Genomic DNA, 20,319 nt, shown 5'->3' with positions numbered 1-20,319 from the left:
CGCTTCTGTTTCCATGGTGATTTAGCCTAATTAAGCATTATTAGGCTATATTTATAGTATCATTTTAAGTTTCCTCTATTGTGATGCGGTTTTTTTCTTTTAATGCAACACCATAGGGTATTTCTGCGTGCCTACTAATTTTCAGGTAATGGAGAGCAAGAATCCAAACCTCAAGGAGCTTTCTTTGAGGAAGAAATCTAACAAGAGCTAGAAAATGACACGCTAAAGATAAAGACATGCAAGCATGAACTAGGTAGTTTCAAAGGAGCAGTTCCAAGGTGGAGCTGGAGATTTTGGATCAGATGCTAAATGAGGGCAAAAACAAAACAAAACACACAAATCGAGAGCGCCAGATGCACTACAGCAATGTTGAAATAACACCGCCCTCGTTGCCAGGAGCGCTTTGCCACGGCCCGGGGGCGGTGTTTTGACAACCGGCTGGAGGCGCCCGGGGCGCACCCTGCGGTGAGTTTCGGGGCCGGGACAGCCGGGAATGTGGGGGCCCCCCAACCCCCCACGCCCGAAAGCAGCTGCGGGCGGAGCGCGGGGAGCCGGGAGGAGCGCAGGGCGCGCAGGTGGGCGCTGCGGGACCCAGGCAGAGCCGGCGCGGGGGCTCGGTCAAGGGCGCAGGGCGCGCGGGGACGGGGCGGGGACTGGGCGCGGGGCCCCGAGAGAAATGCCGCCGGGAGACTCAGGGTGGGGTACGGGCGAGAATGAAGGAGGGGTCAGAGGCTGCAGGAGGCGCTGGAGATGGAGAGAGAAATGGAGATGGGGCTTGAGCTCTGAGGGGCGGCCTTTCTGGGGGGGCCCCCCGTGGGTGACCTTCCGTAGACAAGGAGGGACCGCGGAGGTCCTCTACTGATTTTAAGGAGTTTAGGGGGGAGTTAAGCCACACCTGGCAATGCTGAAGCAAGCCTCTGAGGTCACGTTATGGAAATACCATTGGGGTATATGGGACTCCCCTATTCTTTCAATGTGACTTCTTTAAAACTTCTTTACAAATAAAGTTTATTATATGAAGAGAAAAAACACCATTGGGTAGACCAAACATTACACTGTTTTTGTTTGTTTGGGTTGGGTTTGTGCAAAAATAACAGATGGCCAACAGATGAATGGATACATAAAATGTGGTCTCTACATGCAATGGAATATTATTCAGCCTAAAAAGGAATCAAGTTCTGATACACGTGACAGCATGGATGTATCTTGAAGACATCAATGAGTGAAATAAGCCAGATACAAAAGGGCAAATATTGTGTGAGCTCACTGATTTGAAACAACTGGAATAAGTCAACTCACAGAGTCAGAATCTAGAAAATAGATGACCAGGGGACAGGATGAGGCTAGGGAATGGAAAGTTAAGGCTTAAAATATATCGGATTCCTATTTGGAATGATGGAAATGTTTTGGTAATGAATGGGGGTGATGATAAGCTTACCATTGTGAATGTAATTAACAGCACAGAAATATGTCTCTGAATATGATTAAAAGGGGAAATGTTAGATTGTATATATGGTAACAGAATAAAAATAACAGTCCATGCAACTGCACTACATAGCGAATCCTAAATTAAACCATGGACTTTAATTAATAGTACAATTATAAAATGTGCTATCATCAGTCATAACAAATGTTTCACACCCAACAGAAAGTGCTCGTGGTAAATGATGTATGGGGATCCTGTATTTTAAGCATGACTTTTCTGTAAACGGACTACTCCTCTAAGAAGGAAAAATAAATGAATAAAATAACAGATGATTAAAATGATTTCAAAATGGTAGTTCCATTAAATGATTTTTTTTTTTTTCGCTTCCCAGCTAAATTAACAAATATTCAGTGTCATGAGAGAGTGAGCTGTTCTCAACCTGGCTGTCCCTGGATAGTTAAAAAAAAAAAGGCAACACCTAAATGAATTTAGACTCTTTGGGGGCTTGGGACCTGGGTGTCAGTCTTTTTAAAGAAACTCCCCAAGCCATTCTATGTGTAGCCAGAGTGGAGAACCCCTGACTAAAACTTTACTTTTACTTCTTACGTCCTTGTTTCCATGGAATTTCATCCCAAGTTACTTGAAAATACCTTGCACACGAACAGCTTAAAATGCATGCCTCCTCAATAAAAGAGAAACTTTGGAAACACAGCTCACAGGATATCTGCACACTTGCAGGGTAATGGGAAAGGATGGAAAGAGGGCCAGAGAACGTTTAGATTCCCAATATATAAATTTGAGAAAGTGGCTTTCTGGCTTTCAGTAACGTCGAAAGTTTTTCAAGACACTGAAACACAAAACACAGGAAAACACACCTGCATTTTATTGAACCTGTTTTAATTTCTTGGGTGCTCAAGCAAATACGATGCAATGGGTTGGTTTAAACAATGGGAATTTTTTTCCTAAAGACTTATTTTTTATTTATTTGTCTCCCCTTCCCTGCCGCTCCGCCCAACCCCCGCCCCCAGTTGTCTGCTCTCTGTGTCTATTTGCTGTGTGTTTTTTCTTTGTCTGCTTCTGTTGTTGTCAGCGGCACGGGAATCTGTGTTTCTTTTTGTTGCGTCATCTTGTGTCACTTCTGTGTGTGGGCGGCACCATTCCTGGGCAGGCTGCACTCTCTTTCGTGCTGGGCGGCTCTCCTTACGGGGCGCACTCCTTGCACATGAGGCTCCCCTACGTGGGGGACATCCCTGCGTGGCATGGTACTCCTTGCACACATCAGCACTGTGCGTGGGCCAGCTCCACACGGGTCAAGGAGGCCCGGGGTTTGAACCGCGGACCTCCCATGTGGTAGATGGACAATGGGAATTTTATGCTTACAGTTTTGACGTTAAGAAAAAGTCCAAATCCAAGCAGCATCACTGTGATGTTTTCCCTGCAAAGACTGTGGTGTTTTCGTGCTGACTGCAGCTCCTGCCTCCTCTGTCACACGGCAATGCACATGGCAGCCTCTCCTGGTCACTCCCTTCTCTTCTGGGATCCACTGATGTTTGGCTTCTGGCTGCTCCCTGTGGCTTTCTCACTTTCTCTGCCTGAATTTCATCCTCTTATTAAGGACTCTAGTAAAGGGACTAAGACCTGTCCTGATGGAGGTGGGCCACACCTTAACTGAAGTAGCCTCATCAAAAGGTCCTGCTTACATGGACTTGGCTCAATGGATAGGGCATCTGCCTACCATATGGGAGGTCCAGGGTTCAAACCCAGGGCCTCCTGACCCGTGTGGAGCTGGCCCATGCACAGTACTAATGTGTGCCAGGAGTGCCGTGCCATGCAGGGGTGTCCCCCATGTAGGGAAGCCCCACGTGCAAGGAGTGTGCCCCACAAGGAGAGCCGCCCCATGCAAAGAAAAGCACAGCCTGCCCAGGAGTGATGCCGCACACACGGAGACCTGACACAGCAAGATGATGCAACATAAAGAGACAGATTCCTGGTGCCACCTGGCAAAAATGCAAGCAGACACAGAAGAACACACAGTGAATGGACACAGAGAGCAGACAATGGGGGGCAGGGGGAGGAGGAGAGAAATATAAATAAATAAATAAATAAATCTTAAAAAAAAAAGGTCCTCCTTACAACAGATCCATACCCACAGGAATGGATTAAGTATACGAACATGTTTTTCTGAGGGCTACAAAACACTCCAAACTGCCACAAACCAAATAGAGATAAGTATCTTGGTTGGTGTAGCCAGAATGATCTCAAGATATTAACTTGAGCTTGTTCCCTTCAAGTAGTGAGATAGTTCCAATTCCATTTTACAAATTAGCTAATTGAGGTCTAAACAGAGGTGCAGCATTAGAGCTTTTTTTTCCTTCTTGGTTCGAGGTACCGGAGTCAGGGATTGAACCCTGGACCTTGGATGTGGGAAGCTGGCACTCAGCCACTGAGCCACATAGGCTCCCCTGAGATGATGTGTGTGTGTTTTATTTTTATTTTTTTGGAGGCACCGGGAACTGAACCTGGGAGCTCCCATGTGGGAAGCAGGTGCTCAACTGCTTGAGCCACATCTGCTCCCAGCATTAAAGCATTAAAATCTCAGATTTTCGGAGATGAACACAAACCTGGGTTAAAACCCCTGTTCTTCTGTTTTTTAGCTATGTGACCTTGGACCTAAGTGACTCTCCAAAGTCACGCAATTAATTAAAGACCATGGTAGAAACTCAAAATCCAAGTGCCCTGCCTTCCTGTGCTCCTGGAGCCACCTGGCCTGGATGGCCTCCCAGTTTCAGCCAATTGACCTCCTTCTGTTCCATAACTGCAAGCTAATCTCCAGGAGCTTCTTCTGTGGTTCATGGAAGGGACCAAACAAAACCTCAAGTGCAGCTCCTTTCAAATCCATCTTGAAGCTGGACAAGAAATGGAGAAGATCCCTGAGGTTCTTTCAGGTCTAAAAGTCCATCAGCCGAGGGCTTCCCTTCCTGGACCAGGCAATTTTTGTTTGTTTGTTATAAAAGGAAAACATGCTATTGTTTTTTTTTTAAATTTCTCTCCCCTTCCCCCCCCCAGTTGTGTCTATTTGCTGCATGTTCTTCTTTGTCCGCTTCTGTTGTTGTCAGTGGTACAGGAATCTATGTCTCTTTTTGTTGCGTCATCTTGCTATGTCAGCTCTCTGTGTGTGTGGCACCATTCCTGGCAGGCCGAACTTTCTTTTGCGCTGGGCAGCTCTCCTTATGGGGCGCACTCCTTGAGCGTGGGGCTGCCCTACACGGGGGACACCCCTGTGTGGCACGGCACTCCTTGCGTGCATCAGCACTGCACATGGGCCAGCTCCACACGGGTCAAGGAGGCCTGGGGTTTGAACTGCAGACTTCCCATGTGGTAGACGGATGCCCTAACCACCGGGCCAAGTCCGCTTCCTGGACATGCTATTGTTAGCTAACTGTTTTCTTGGTGGCACAGAAGAAGAGCTAGCAATCAGATAATTGAGGTTTTCCTAATTGAATGTTCTGACTGCTTCAGAAAATTTCCTGGAAGATTGTATACCAATGAACTGTTATTTCTTTAGACTAAAGGTTATTTCTTTAGAGTAAAGGTAATTTCTTTAGATTATTCTCTTTTTTTTTTATTATCCTACCACATGATATCATATTACCCTGAATTTCAGCAGAAAAGGAAGGTAGTAGAAGGGCAGGTTTTAATTTAGGGTGCTTGGAATGCATTTATTAGTGCTTTAAAAAAGAAAAATTGGTTTTCATTTCGGTGTTTAATTGCATTTTTTAAAAAAAGTTTATTCTTTATTTATTCCCCCACCCCACCCCATTGTTGGTGCTCACTGTGTCTGTTCTGATAATAATTACAGTCCTTGCTTCTGCAACTGGTCACATGATCGAAAGTACTGTTTATCACAACCTTCTTCTACTACCCATGCTCCCATTACTCTCAGCAAGCCCCTCAGCTGGCCGTGGCTCTTTGCCTGGTGGGGTGATGCAAAGCTCCTTTCCTGAAAGGTCTGGACCGCAAGTAGTCCTGCCTGGACTGGGTTCTTGCAGTTTTCCATTGACTTTAATCCCAGGGCACGGTGGTGCTAAGAGTCACCCTAGGGGATCTCCTGTATCCCTGGCAAACTCTTCTTTACTTCCACTGTGTAGTAGCGTCCCAATTTCTACTTGGTAATCAGGATCATAAAACAAAGGAATGTGGGTTAGTTTCTTTCTTCTGTTATTTTAGATGTATTTTTATTTATTTCTCTCCCCTTCACCCCCATTGTCTGCCCTCTGTGTTCATTTGCTGTGTGTTCTGTGTCCGCTCGTATTGTCAGGTGGCACTGGGAAACTGCATCTCTTTTTGTTGCATCATCTTGCTGCGTCAACTCTCCATGTGTGCAATGCTGCTCCTGGGCAGGCTGCACTTTTTTCATGCGGGGCGGCTCTCCTTGCGGGGTGCACCCCTTGCACGTGGGACCCCCCCTTCGCAGGGATGCACATGCCTGGCACGACACTCCTTGTGCGCGGCAGCATTGCGCATGGGCCAGCTCACCACACGGGCCAGGAGGCCCTGGGTATTGAACCCTGGACCCTCCATATGGTAGGTGGAAGCTCTATCAGTTGAGCCACATCCGCTTCCCATATGGGTTAGTTTCTTGTTGACTGGGAAGATTTAATTGGAGAAAGTCGTTTGTATTTTGTGAGTCCCTGAGATGAAAGCTGGGTAGAAGGTACTTCGCTCTTATATGTTTAAGGTATGGTGAGAGGAACATTGACTGGAATCCCCACCCACCTACCCAAGGAGTGCTTGATATAGGTTCCCCAACCACAGTCTGGCTCCTGCCTAAAATACCCAATGGGTGAGACAGTGGGCGTGAAAAACAGGTGGCTGTGTCCAAGAGTGCTGATCTCAGATGTGGGGCCCTGTGGAAGACAACACCTACGTGGTGTCTTCCCTGATCTCAGATGTGGGGCCCCGTGGAAGACAGCACCTACGTGGAGACTTGGCTCCTGCTCACGAGGACTCTCCAGAAGAATGCTGGGCTCCCACAGATTGTGTGAGATGGGCAGCCGGAAAACCAGGGGCCAAGAGAGAGGAGCGGCTGCAGGCACAGAATGTACCGCCTACGTCGTGGAAGCTGCCCCCAGAGGAGCTCAGCCGAGATGTCTTCAAGAAAACCACAAAGCTCCCTGAGGGAAAAGAGGGAGCTAGGGTGAGAGAGCACGATGCCCTGCTCAAAATGTCCGTCAAGAAAGAACACCCTCTTTCTCTTTCCTTCCTCAACACGTTTCCAGTCTCAGGGAACCCAAGAAGAGCCGCCAGTGCACAGAGGATGGGAAAGAGAAGCAGCCAAACACACACTCTTTCTGTGTCCTATTTCCTTACTCCCGGGGGTGAGGGACGGGGCAGTGGCGTGTGGGGAAGCCGTCCTCTGAATGGAGATTGAAGCAGGGATTGAGATGTTGGGTTAAAAACTCTTTATCTCCTGGGTGGAGGCAGCACCTGCCACCCAGAGCGTTTGCTGGACATTCTATTAGCATGGGACGGAGGGCTGCATCATGGCCTTGTTTTCAAACAGGGGTCAGGGGAAGGATTGCCCCTATGAGAAGGATTAAAATCACAACAGAAGAAATTATATCACTGATGTGGAGACAGTGGTCACGGAAGTTGCTGGGGGCAAGGAGAGGGAAGAAGAGGTGTAATAGGGGGGCATTTTGGGGACTTGGAGTTGTCCTGAATGATATTGCGGGACAAGATGCTGGACATTATATATCCTGCCATAACCCACTGAACGTACTGGGAGAGAGTGTAAACTACAATATAAACTGTAATCCGTGCTGTGCGGCAGTGCTCCAAAATGTACTCATCAAATGCAATGAATGTGCCACATGATGGAAGAAGTTGTTGATATGGGAGGAGTGGGGGATGTGGGGAGTGGGGTATATGGGAACCTCATATATATATATATTAAAGATTTATTTTTATTTATTCTCTTCCCCTGCCCCCTGTTGTCTGCTCTCTGTGTCCATTTGATGTGTGTTCTGTGTCTGCTTGCACCCTTGGCAGCACTGGAAAACTGCATCTTTTTTTTTTGTTGCGTCAGCTCTCAGTGTGTGTGGCTCCACTCCTGGGCAGGCTGTGCTTTTTTAGCACGGAGCGGCTCTCCTTCCGGGGCACACTCCTTGCACATGGGGCAGCCACACACGGGGGCACCCCTAGTGGCACAGCCCTCCTTGCGCGCATCAGCACTGCGGGTGGGCCAGCTCATCACACGGGTCAGGAGGCCCTGGGTTTGAACCCTGGACCCTCCCATATGGTAGGCGGACGCTCTACCAGTTGAGCCACGTCCACTTCCCTCTTATATTTTTTAACGTAGCATTTTATGTGATCTATGTATCTTTTTTAAAAAATGATAATTTAAAAAAAAGAAAAGAAATCACAATGGGAGACACAAGTGAAATCGTGTTTCTGGTTATGGGGGCTGAACATACTGGTTACATCCAGTTCCACAGGACTCCCTATTGCCTGGCTCCCCTGTGGGAGACCACCAGGCCTCTCTAGCCAGCTCAGCCGCCAGCACCACCACGAGGTGGGAGTTGTGCTTGGAGTGCTAAGGAGAAGAATACTTCCGGTGCTTTGCTTACAAAGCTCCAGTCGCCCCAGTGGCCTAGTTTACCCCCTGCCTGATATTCCTGACCCCCCCTACCTAGCCTCGCTCTGCCTCTTGGGCCTGCCTCCCGCCCCTCTTCAGGATCTACAACCTTCCTGCCAGCCAGCTCTCCTGCCTGGCCCCAAACATATGCTTCCTCTCCTCCCATCCCCTGTTGGGTCACGTCATTTCCGTCCAGAGCAGCCCTTTCCTTTCTCCTTCGCCACCCAGCTCCTCCAAGACGCAGCTCGAGTCTTACTGTGGTTGATCCTCTTTGATCAATCTGGTCTCCTTTGTAGGCCTTTCATTTTAAACACCGGCCACAGGAACGACGAGTTTGGCAGGAACCACACCAAGATTATTTGTGTGCTCTGGCCCTGCCACCTAATTTAAACGTAATAATTAACCAGCTTTGACGGTTCACCGACTGTTTTAAATGGTAAAACCCTTGAAATCAGCAGTCAGTGCTACATGCTTCTCTTTTCTGTTCTCTGTGTCCATTCGCTGTGTGTTCTTCTGTGTCTGCTTGAATTCTCATTAGGTGGCTCTGGGAGCCGATCCTGGAACCTTCCGGAGTGGGAGAGAGGCGATCATTCTCTTGCTCCACCTCAGCTCCCTGGTCTGCTGTGTTTCTTATTGTCTCTCCTCTGCGTCGCTTTTTGCTGCATCATCTTGCTGCGCCAGCTCTCCATGAGGGCCAGCAGTCCTGCATGGGGCAGCATTTCTGTGCAGGGCAGCACACCCGGGTGGGGCAGTACTCCGTGCGGGCCAGCACTCCACATGGGCCAGCTCACCACACGGGCCAACTCGCCTTCACCAGGAGGCTCTGGGCATCGAACCCTGGACCTCCTGTATGGTAGGTGGGAGCCCAATTGCTTGAGCCACATCCTCTTCCCGCTAAATGCTTCTCTTGTGCTCCCTAGCATGTCATGAGCATAAAACAAACATGTTGGAGGCCCCACTCTGTACTAGGCACTGAACAACCGACTGGAAAATCACAGACAAAAGTGTCACATCCTTGTGCTCTTGGAATTTATACTCACATGGTGAAGATAGATGCATGTTTCCTTTAAAATTTTTATTTTTTTATTAGAGGAGTTGTAGGTTTACAGAATAATCATGAGGAAATACAGAGTTCTCATATCCTCCCTTATACATAGTTTGATGAAACAGTATTAATTATAATTAAACTATTAACTATAGTCCATAATTTACATTATGGTGTTTTAAAATGTTTGTTCTAGGGAAGCGGACGTGACTCAACTGATAGAGTATCCGCCTACCATATGGAGGGTTCAGAGGTTCAATACCCAGGGCCTCCTGGCCCGTGTGGTAAGCTAGCCCATGCGCAGTGCTAATGCATGCAAGGAGTGCTGTGCCACGCAGGGGATTCTAGTTTTTGACTCCATGAATTTGCTTATGCTATTTATTTCTTACCAGTGAGATCATACAATATTTGCCTTTTGTGCCTAAATTATTTCACTCAACGTGATGTATTCAAGATCACCATGTTGTCATATGTCTCAGAACATCATTTCCCTTTATGGCTGGGTAATATTCCACTGTATGTATATACCTCATTTTGTTCACCCATTCATAGTTTGGTAGACACTTGGGTTGCTTCCACTTTTGGCAGTTGTGAACAATGCCACTATGAACATCGGTGTGCAAATATCTGTTCAAGTCCCTGCTTTCAATTCTTTGGGGTATATACCTAGAAGTGGGAATGCTGGATCATATGGTAATGCCATACTTAACTTTCTGAGGAACCACCAACTATTTACCACAGCACCTCCACCATTTTACTTTCCCACCAACAATGTACAAGTGTTCCTATTTCCCTACATCCTCTCCAACACTTGATGTTTTCCATTTTTTGAGTAATAGCCTTTCTATATAAAGCTAAGCTGGGGTTGGGGGTACTTTAGTATATTACTGTCCTGTAAACACATAAGATTTGGTGCCTTTACATTTTCTTCCTTCCCAGAATTCCCATCTTGGCCACCCTGGGAAGTATTTGTTCATTTCTCCACATACTTGCCCTTTTCCTGGCAACCCCAAACACACCCTATTTGCCTAAGGGGCAAACTCACACTTATCTTTCCAGATCACTTAGAATTCAGCTCGTCCATCAAGTTTTATAACTCTCGTCCTCAGGCCCATGCAATTTATTTTTTTCTTTTCTCCTGACACTTTGCCGGTCACTCTTTTTTACTTCCCATGCTGCAACTTATTTAAAGTCATGTCTGATTCTCCAAGGACGACACCCTGCAGGGAGGGCCACCTCTTCCTCATCTCTAAACCCCCCAAACCAAGCCCAATGTCTTCCCTGAACAGACTGATAAATAGATGAAACTTTCCCTTTCTGTGGTCTCACTTACTGCCTGTGCAACAGCCTGTCGCACACTCACCTTATATTTTCTTCTCTTTTCCTTCATCACCATATTAGTTAAAATATATCAGAATATTTTCCTATTTATAAGCTACCTCCCTTTTCTATCCTGTATAAATGTATTATGCAAGCAACAACAGCAACAAAAACAACAACGATAGGAGTTAGACCTTTATTCCTATGGTTTAGTGCATCAGCCTTGTCTAGTTATGCTGTGGCAACACTCCCCAAATTTCAGTGACTTCCATATCCAAGGTTTATTTCTCATTCATTTTGCATGTCAGCAGCAGGTCAGACACTCCTCTCCTCTGTTTCCTTTTCACAAAGGGATTCAGGCTAAAGGAATAGCCCTTATTTGGGAGAATGTCATGGCAGAAGGAAAAGAACTGTAGTGAAACTATGTGATGGCTCTTAAAGATTCTTCTGGGAAAGAACTGGCCCAAGACCCAAGCAAGTTACAAGGCCTGATGGCAGTGGGTGGGAGGTACAGTCAGGGAAGTGTCTGCTAGGGATGGAGAGTTTGAATAAATAAAACAACTTACCGCAGTTTCCCCCTCTTGTCAAAACAGTTTTTTTTTTCCATTCTACATACAAAATATATTTTTTAAATAAAGTTTGAAGGTTTTTAAGAAGATTTATTTTATTTATTTCTACCTGCCTCCCCATTGTTTGTGCTCACTGTCTGCTGTCTATGTCCATTTGTTGTGTGCACACCTTTTTAGGAGACACTGGGAACAGGGCCCAGGACCTCCCATATGGAAAGGAAGTGCCCAATCACTCGAGCCACCTCTGCTCCCTGTTTATGTATCTCTCATTGTGTTTCCTCATTGTGTCTCTTCATTGCATCATCTCACTGCATCATCTTGTTGCGTCAGCTTGCTGTCTTGCTTGTCTTCTTTAGGAGGCACAGGGAACCAAACCTGGGACTTCTCATGTGGTAGGCAGGTGTCCAATGGCTTGAGCCATATCAGCTTCCTATGAAATATCATTCCTTCTTCCCTAAGTCAGGCTCAAAGTCTAGTGCCTTCTGATAATCTCTCTAGCACGTCTGGATGTGGCTCATCTTGATCCAGAAATCTATGTCTTAAACCCATTAATCAATCAACCAGTTAAAAATTAATGAAGTTATCGTTCAGTCATGCTCCTAATATACAGTGGTGGAACAAGAACCTGACAAAGGCAATAGAAATTCCCATTTGGAAAAGGGAAGGATGGAAGATTTAGAGTAGTCACCAGTCCTTAGTGATTCTGAAATCCCAGTGGGTGATTCCTGCAGGGGCCAATTGGAAATGGGGATGTTACTTGAGTAACGCCTCCCTAGAAGTATGTTCCCAGTTCATTGTTCTCCATGGCTTTTGCCTCAATTGTGTGGGAAGTTCCTCATTTTCCTGATGGAGATAGACCCAGTGGGGAGGGGCAACGGGATATTACAAACAAGGAATATACTGTGACACATTAAATCCCCAGTCTCAGGAACCTCCATCTGATGCTTTGTTCCCCCTAAAGATTGTTAGATGTGAAATACCAAGCTTATCCATTTTCCACGAACTATTATTTCCATAGATGAACCAATTTTTAAGATCCTAGAATTGTGTTTCCCAAACTTAGTCGAAGGATCAGCTTTTTTTCTGTTTTCAATTATATTTTCAATTTCAATGAAATTTAAAAAGACCTGCAAACTACAAGTCAACTTTTTTTTTACTATTAGATTCAACAGGCATAAAGTTTTTCAATTTGCTATAAACATTTCTAAACACTTGCTCTCAATTTCTTTTTGTAAATTGTTAACTTCCAGGACTGGCACAGGTTCTGAGATCACTCTGGGCAGGCAGCATCTTTCTAAAGAAACTGAAGGTTGCTTCTTAATGGGTTGCTATGTGTATTTGCACATGTATATAATGTTTAGAACCTTCTAAACATTTCTTATGATTAGGAGAATCACTTCAGCTTTTAATAAATTGAAAGAAATAATTTATCCAAATTAGTTGGCCTCGACAATTCACATTTACTATTTTTTTTAAAAAATGTTTTTAGGATGGTATTTTTTTTTTAAGATTTATTTTATTTATTTCTCTCCCCCCGCCCAGTTGTCTGCTCTCTGTGACTATTTGCTGTGTGTTCTTCTTTGTCTGCTTCTGTTGTTGTCAGCGGCACCGGGAATCTGTGTCTCTTTTTGTTGTCTCATCTTGCTGCGTCGGGTCTCCATGTGTGTGGCGCCATTCCTGGGCAGGCTGCACTTTCTTTCATGCTGGGCGGCTCTCCTTACGAGGTGCACTCTTTGCGTGTAGGGCTCCCCTACGTGGGGGACACCCCTACGTGGCATGGCACTCCTTGCGCGCATCAGCACTGCACATGGGCCAGCTCCACACGGGTCAAGGAGGCCCGGGGTTTGAACCGCGGACCTTCCATGCGGTAGACGGATGCCCTATCCACTGGGCCAAGTCCGTTTCCCTACTATTTTTTTGTTGTTAAAAAGGCCACACCAGGGATTGAACCTGGGACCTCGTACATGGGAAGCAGGTGCTCAACCAACTGAGCTACACCCATTCTCCACAATTCACATTTATATTGAGTTCTTTCTTCAGACTTTCCTTTATTTTTTTCATTAAGCCCCTTTTTACTGGTTTTTATTCTTTGCTATTTTCAATTGAAATGATTAGTTTTAAGCAGTGCTCATTCATTTTCTCCTGGGTTGACAGTGGTCTTAAATTTGCACAACAAGTATAGCCTTGTCCTTTTTAATCTCAGAACTGCGTGGTGATAACCCATCATTTCATTCCTTTGCAACTTCAACTTATTTTTTTGGACTCTATTTTGGAAAATATTTCCTTAATTTAGGGAAGAGGCTATAATCAAATTCGTCTTCAGTGGACTCCATAAGAGTTGATATATTAATACAGAGACCAACTGTGTATTTTCTGCCAATAAACTTGCTATCCCCGGACAAATACGTTCTAATGAATTCTGTTCACTTTCCCTCTTAATGATGACTTTTATTCAACAAATCATTCTTGAATTCTTTCTAGTGCCTGGCATGGCTTAAGGACAAGGGCTGTGCCAGTTAGAATCCTGGCTAAAAACTGTAGAAACTGATCAATGGAAATATAAGTGGAAGAATGTTATCTAGCTCACAGAATCAATGAGGAATCTAAAAAGCCTGGCTTAGAAAAATGAGCAGGAACCAAGAGAGACCAGGTATAACCAAAATCATAAATAAGAAGAGTCACTTAAAATGCTATCACTGTCACTTTGCCACTGGACTCTGCTGCCCCAGATAGTCCCTGCGGGGTGGTGAGGTTCTCGATCCTGTCACAGCTACCACAAGCTCTGCATCACTCCCTCAAGAATCATGGTCCAGGCAAAAGTTTTTGATTGACCAAAGCTAGGTCTCATGCCCAGTTGATGCTGCTAGAGACATAGGGTCTGACTTTCTCTGTTTCACTGTGGGAGGTGGTTCTTGTCTCCCATCTGTCTCAATAATATATGAGAGAGCATAGAAAAAATAGCAGTAGCATCTGAAGGAGGACAGGGAAAGCTGTCCAGGATGGAGGAGGAAAGATAAGCATGAGTTTACCAGATAGATCAAGAAAGCGAGAGGTTTCCTTGCATAAGAGGCAGCCCACGTGAAGGTGGATTAGAAAGTACAAAAGAACATGGTGAGTTTGGAGAACTGTAAATTGTTCCATCTAGTGGAATGTTTTCTCTCCGTGGCTCTCAAACTGAGAAGTTAAGGAAGGACCAAGTCATGAAGAGCTTTGTATATCATGCTATGGAAATGAAACCACATCCTCTGGGCCAGTCTCTCAACCTCAAGACCATTGCCATTTTGAGCCCAATAATCCTTCATTGTGGGGGCTACCCTATGCATTGTAGGGTGGTTAGTAGCACCACTAGAAGCCAGTAGCACCCCCCAGTTAGGGCTGTTAAAAATATCTCCAGCATTTCTCCAAGTATTTCCCACCTACACATTAAAAGTCCCAAGAGTTTTGCTAAAAATAGATTCCTGAACCCACCTCAGAATTACTGAAGCAGAAATTCTAGGATGTGAGGTCGGACTCTGGTCTTTTAAACACATTATCTGATGATTGTTGTAGATGTTAAAAGTTTGACTGCCATGGAATGGGAAAGCATTGAAAGACTTGAAAGTGGTGGTGGGGTTCATTCACATTTTAGAAAGATCACGGGGCAGGCAGAGGTGGAGAAAACAGTAGGAATTTAGAGAAAGGATAGGTCAGTCTTAGAAGGGATTGAGAGGGAGTGGATGTGGCTCAAGTAGTTGGGTGCCCTCCTCCCACATGGGAGGTCCCAGGTTAGTTCCCAGTGCCTCCTGAAAAAAACAAAAAAGAACAAAAGACAAGCAAAACAAATGAAAAAGTCCACTCAGGGGCCCCAGCCTCTGGTACCTAAAAAAAAAAAAAAAAAAAAGAAATTGATATAAAAGACAACACTGGATATAAAATGGAGGAAATGAATTTGAAAAACATTTGCAGGAGAGATCATAAGACTTAGTAGCTGATTACTGGGAGAAATTGTCAGATGACTACAGTTTTCTGATTTTGGTGGATGGTGTGACACTGCTCAAGATAGGAAGTATAGGAAAGAGTGAATCTTGGGTGAAGAGAATAAACTCAGTTTGGGATATATTGAATTTCAGGTGCTGATACAACCTCCAGATAGATATGAGTTTGGAGTCAGGGGAGAGGTCACAGTTGAAGATGTGGATTTGGGAGTCATTGGCAGGATGGTGATGGCTAAAGTAGGAGTGGTTGAAATCCCCAAGGAAAAGTATGGTATAAGATTGGAAAAGGGCTAAGTATAGCCCTGAAAATGCCAACTTCTAAGAAGTAGTGAAAGGATCAGTGAGTGAGATGGAGAAGGAGGGGTCATAGAGATAGGAAAAGAACCCAGAGACTGTGATTACAAAAGAGGAGAGAAGAGAAAGATAAAATGGTGGGGCGTGATCACCGTATCAGATGCCAAGAAGAGGTCAAATGGGAGATGGGCCATTGGATTTCTCTTCCTCTCTCTTTTTTTTTTTAAGATTTATTTATTTACTTTTATTTTTCCCCCTTCCCCTCCTCCTGCCCTGCTGTTTTTGCTGTCTGTGTTGTCTTCTCTTCTCATTTTCTCTGCTCTAGGATTTACCAGGATTCAATCCTGGAGACCTCTGATGTGGAGAGAGGTTCCCTGTCAATTGTGCCACCTCCTGGTCTCTGCTGTGCTTCACCTTGACTCTCCCCTTGTCTCTCTTTTGATGCGCCATCATCTTGCGGTGTGTGACTCACTTGTGTGGTGCAAAGGCTCACCACACAGGCGTTGGCTTGCTGTGCAGGCATGCTTTCTCTTCTTTTTCACCAGGCTATATGACTATATGAAAGTTTGGTTATCCATTTACCTTTTTTTTTTTTAAAGATTTATTTTATTTATTTCTCTCCCCTTCCCCCTGCCCTAGTTGTCTGTTCTCTGTGTCTATTTGCTGTGTGTTCTTCTTTGTCTGCTTCTGTTGTTGTCAGTGGCACGGGAATTTGTGTTTCTTTTTGTTGCATCATCTTGCTGTGTCAGCTCTCCACATGTGCGGTGCCATTCCTGGGCAGGCTGCACTTTCTTTTGCACTGGGCGGCTCTCCTTACGGGGTGCACTCCTTGCACGTGGGGCTCCCCTACGCGGGGGATACCCCTGCATGGCACGGCACTCCTTGCGCGCATCAGCACTACGCATGGGCCAGCTCCACATGGGTCAAGGAGACCCGGGGTTTGAACCGTGGACCTCCCATGTGGTAGGCGGATGCCCTAACCACTGGGCCAAGTCTGCTTCCCTCCATTTACCTCTTGATGGGCATTTGTACTGTTTCCAGCTTTGACTATTACAAATAAAGCTGCTATAAACATGTATGTACAAATCTTTGTATAAACATATGCTTTCTCTTGAGTAAATCCCTTGGAATGGGAAGATCATGTGATAAATGTGTTTAATTTTTTAAAAAGACACTGTAAAACTGTTTTCCAAAGGTCTCATGCCATTTTGCATTCTCAATAGCAAAGTCTGAGGGTTCTAGGTGCTCCACATCCTGGATTACAATTCATGGGGTCAGACTTCTTATTTTTTTATTTTTTATTTTTATTTTTTAGTTCTTTGTGTCTGGTTTCTTTCACTTAGCATAGTGCTTTTTGTTTGTTTGTTTGTAATTTTTTTTTGGCGGACTTTTTAACTTTAGTATTCTCATAAATCTGTAGTAGCATCTCATTGAGGTTTTGATTTTCATTTCCCTATGATGAGTGACGTTGAGTGCCATCTTAACTTGCCCTCCCTGTATCTTCTTTGATGAAGTGTTGTATTAGTCAGGGTTCTCTAAGGAAACAGAATCAACAAGAGGTATCTGTCAATAGTAAGAGATTTTATCAGAGTCTCTCATGAGACCATGCGGATGCACAAGTCCAGATTCTGCAGGCAGGTTGCAACCAGGGGCTCCAATGAAAGTCCAGTGAAGGTCCTTGATGAGTTCCTGGGAGACGATGACTGTTGAAAGACTAGCTGGGAAATTCTCCTTGAATGCTGGTATCACCTCCCCTTTTAAGGCATTCAACTGATTAGATAAAGTATCATTCATTGCTGATGGCGATCTCCCTGACGTAATTGTAATCAGCCATCTACGATTTACCACTGTGGTAAAGGCAATGGACTGAAGTCCATAAATGCCCTTGTATTACAGTTAGCCCAGTGCTTGCTTGACCAGACAACTGGGCACAATTACCTGGCCAAGTTGACACATTAGCCTAACCATGGCAAGTGTCTATTCAAATATTTTGCCCATATTTTTCAAATGGGTTGTTAATGTTCATATTTATTATCCTTATTCTATCCTAAAGGGCCCCTTGAACTTACTGGAAATGGATTAAATATTTGGATGAAAAGAAAATAAAGGTTGAGATTACATTGGGTTTATGCAGACACACCCACAGGATGCAGTTTCCATAAGCAATTTCTTTCCCTTTCGATATCTTTGTTCTTTTTTGTTGTTGTTCATAATTTGGTACATATGCTTTATTATTTCCTCTTTATGCTTATTTATCTATATCTATATACATTTACTTTCCTAAAGCATTTGAGAGAACATTTGAAATGTTTTTTTTAATTTATTTTTTTAATGTTTTAATTTTTTTAATTAAATTTTAATTTTTTTAATTAAAAAAATATGAGGTCCCCATATAGCCCCCACTCCTCTCACCCCACTCCTCCATGATATCTTTGTTCTTAACAATCTCAATTTCTGTCTTCAATTACTGAAAGATCACAATGCAAATACTAAATACTGAAAATGAGGCGGGATATCAAGAGAAATCCTAAATCTACTTCATGAGCTAGACCATGTCACAATGCCCATGTCTCCTGGATTGTAACTGGGACTTCTTTAGTAGCTTTTTTCTATGCTGGAAGAAGAGGAATCCCGGAGATGACACTGGGCAAGCAGTGTGCTATCCTGTTGTTATCTTGTTTCATCATCCCTGAGGTGTGGGAAGCCCCATCCCTGTGTCTGCCTTTCAGTCTTCCCAAGACATTGAGGCTGTCACCAAGGGAGCAAGGAACATCTTCCTCTTCTTTTCAGTCCTCCTCACCCCCTCCCCTCTGTCCTCTAAACAAATCTCTTATACAACAGGAAAATGATGAGTGTTGAGTTTTCCCTGCTGATCACCATCAGCAATGATGTTTATCTAATCAGTTGAAGGCCTTAAAAGGGGAAGTGATACCAGCATTCTGGGAGAATGCTCTTTGAACAGCCAACATCTCCCAGAAACTCATCAAGGACCTTCACTGGACTTTCATTGGAGCCCCTGGTTGCAGCCTGCCTGCAGAACCTGGACTTGTGCATCCCCACGGCTGTGTGAGAGACTCTGATAAAATCTCTTACTATTGACAGATACCTCTTGTTGATTCTGTTTCCCTAGAGAACCCTGACTAATACAACACTTCATCAAAGAAGGTACAGGGAGGGCAAATTAAGATGGCACTCAACGTCACTCATCATTAGGGAAATGAAAATCAAAACCTCAAGGAGATGCTACTACAGATTTATGAGAATACTAAAGTTAAAAAGTCTGCCCCCCAAAAATCCAAACCAACAAACAAAACACATTGTGATAAGTGAAAGAAACCAGACACAAAGAACTAAAAAATAAAAATAAAGTCTGACCACATCAAATCGCTCAGCCCAGGTTCTGGTCTGCCGGCACCTGCTCCGGTCCGGGGGACTGGTCAACGGCACCAGGGTCTTTGAGTGATTTGTAGTCTCCTTTAGGGAGCTGGTTCCCATAAGCTGTAGGGCTGGGGGATGACAACATACTATAAATGCTAAGATGGGGAAAGCACTGACTGGGGCTGCCACGGCTTCTGCTTATGGAATGCTGCATCTCAGCACACCCCACGCCTTGACTTGCCGTAACGAACATTAAGGCTGCATGGTGTTCATATTTGGCCTTGACCGTGTTTGTAGCACTTTCTTTTCTGATTCGATGATCATTGTAGCCGCTGTATTCAATTTCAGGAGAAAGCTTAGTGCTCCCAACCCTAGCACCTCTTGCCTGAGGTCCTACTGCGTTGCCACGTGTCAGCATGATGAGTATCTGTTCAAGTCTCCATCGCCATCCCCGAATCCTGTGCAGGCTTCATTTCCCAAGGCAGATGCTCAGAACACATCCCGAGTGGAGAGAATTCCCCTAGTCTTCCCCAAGCCTCCTTGGATCTGAGTACCTGCTTCCTCTACCTCCGTCTTCTTCTTCCCATAGTCCCCGGGGACTTGAAGGAAAGTGCTTTGCTGTCGTTTTTATTTCCTCTAACACGACAGCCTTCACCCTTAGGAACCTAGAGTAAGAAATGTATTTTACCTGTGAGCATGTGTGTGTGTTTATGTATTTGAAACAAAACATTTCAGGAAACAATCCTTACCCTTACTATGTGAAATGCATCCTCTTCTTCTATTCTGTTACATTATATATTACACAGAATATATTACATTCTTTTCTCTTCTATTACCAAGAAGGAAAGAAAGAAGCTGGTCTTATCATCTCCATCAGGGGTTCTTAACCTTTTTTATTCCACGGACCCCTCTGCCAGGCAGGTGAAAGCCACAGACCCCTTACTAAGCTGACACTATACTGTGCATTATTTAATAAATTTATCGTACCTGCACCAACACGTCCCTACAAGAATAAGGTTTTTTTGAATTTCAATTCAAGCTCACGGACCCCTGGTTAAGAACCTTGCATTAAATTGATTACATGACCTACTAATGGTTTGAAACTTGCATTTGGAAAAACACTACCCTAAAAAATTAAACTTTGCAAAGATCATTCATATCTGAAAATAAAATAACTTGTTAAAAAAACAGGTGGTTGGTTAATATACCTCTCATTTGACGGAGTGCTATTCCTGCAAGAAATAAAGGACCTGAAGGGTAGAAAAAGAAATTGGGATTAGGCTGTTAACATTACATTGTAATACTTACATTTAATTGTGTTTGGGCCAGGCAATTAAGTCAATCCTTATTTTTCCAAATCTCCCTGAGATATTAAACTTTACCATCAACATAGAATAGTAACTGAAATAATAAATTAAAGAATAAGCTCCAGATTTGAATATTTGAAAATATCAAGTAAAATAAAGAGGTTTAAAAAAAAGTTTCTATTTATTTTACTAAGTATCTTTAAAGTTTAATTAAGGAGGAAAGTAAGAGAAACAGGAGTTCGAAGAGGCAAAATGAAAGCTACAATTTCATCTTTATTAAGCATTTTTAATTAATTCTGAATTATTATGCAGTAGGTATATCTGCAGACCTAGACACATAAAAAGAGGTGGTAGAAATAATTTAAATGT

The 20,319-nt window shown here is 44.2% G+C and overlaps 1 long non-coding RNA gene across 2 annotated transcripts in view; it reads left to right on the top strand.

Annotated features, from left to right (window-relative positions):
- Positions 1-351: 351 nt before the first annotated feature.
- Positions 352-20,319, top strand: part of LOC131276368 (uncharacterized) — a 146,394-nt gene continuing 126,426 nt past the window's right edge. For both annotated transcript variants that reach the window (XR_011647711.1, XR_011647712.1), the window contains exon 1: positions 352-465. This is a non-coding gene — a long non-coding RNA (uncharacterized lncRNA). The remainder of the gene's footprint in view (positions 466-20,319) is intronic.

The sequence above is a fragment of the Dasypus novemcinctus genome, chromosome 28, assembly GCF_030445035.2.
Source record: "Dasypus novemcinctus isolate mDasNov1 chromosome 28, mDasNov1.1.hap2, whole genome shotgun sequence".
Taxonomy (NCBI): Eukaryota; Metazoa; Chordata; class Mammalia; order Cingulata; family Dasypodidae; genus Dasypus; species Dasypus novemcinctus.
Note: the sequence above shows the minus strand (reverse complement) of the source record. Positions and strands in the feature narration are given on the sequence as shown.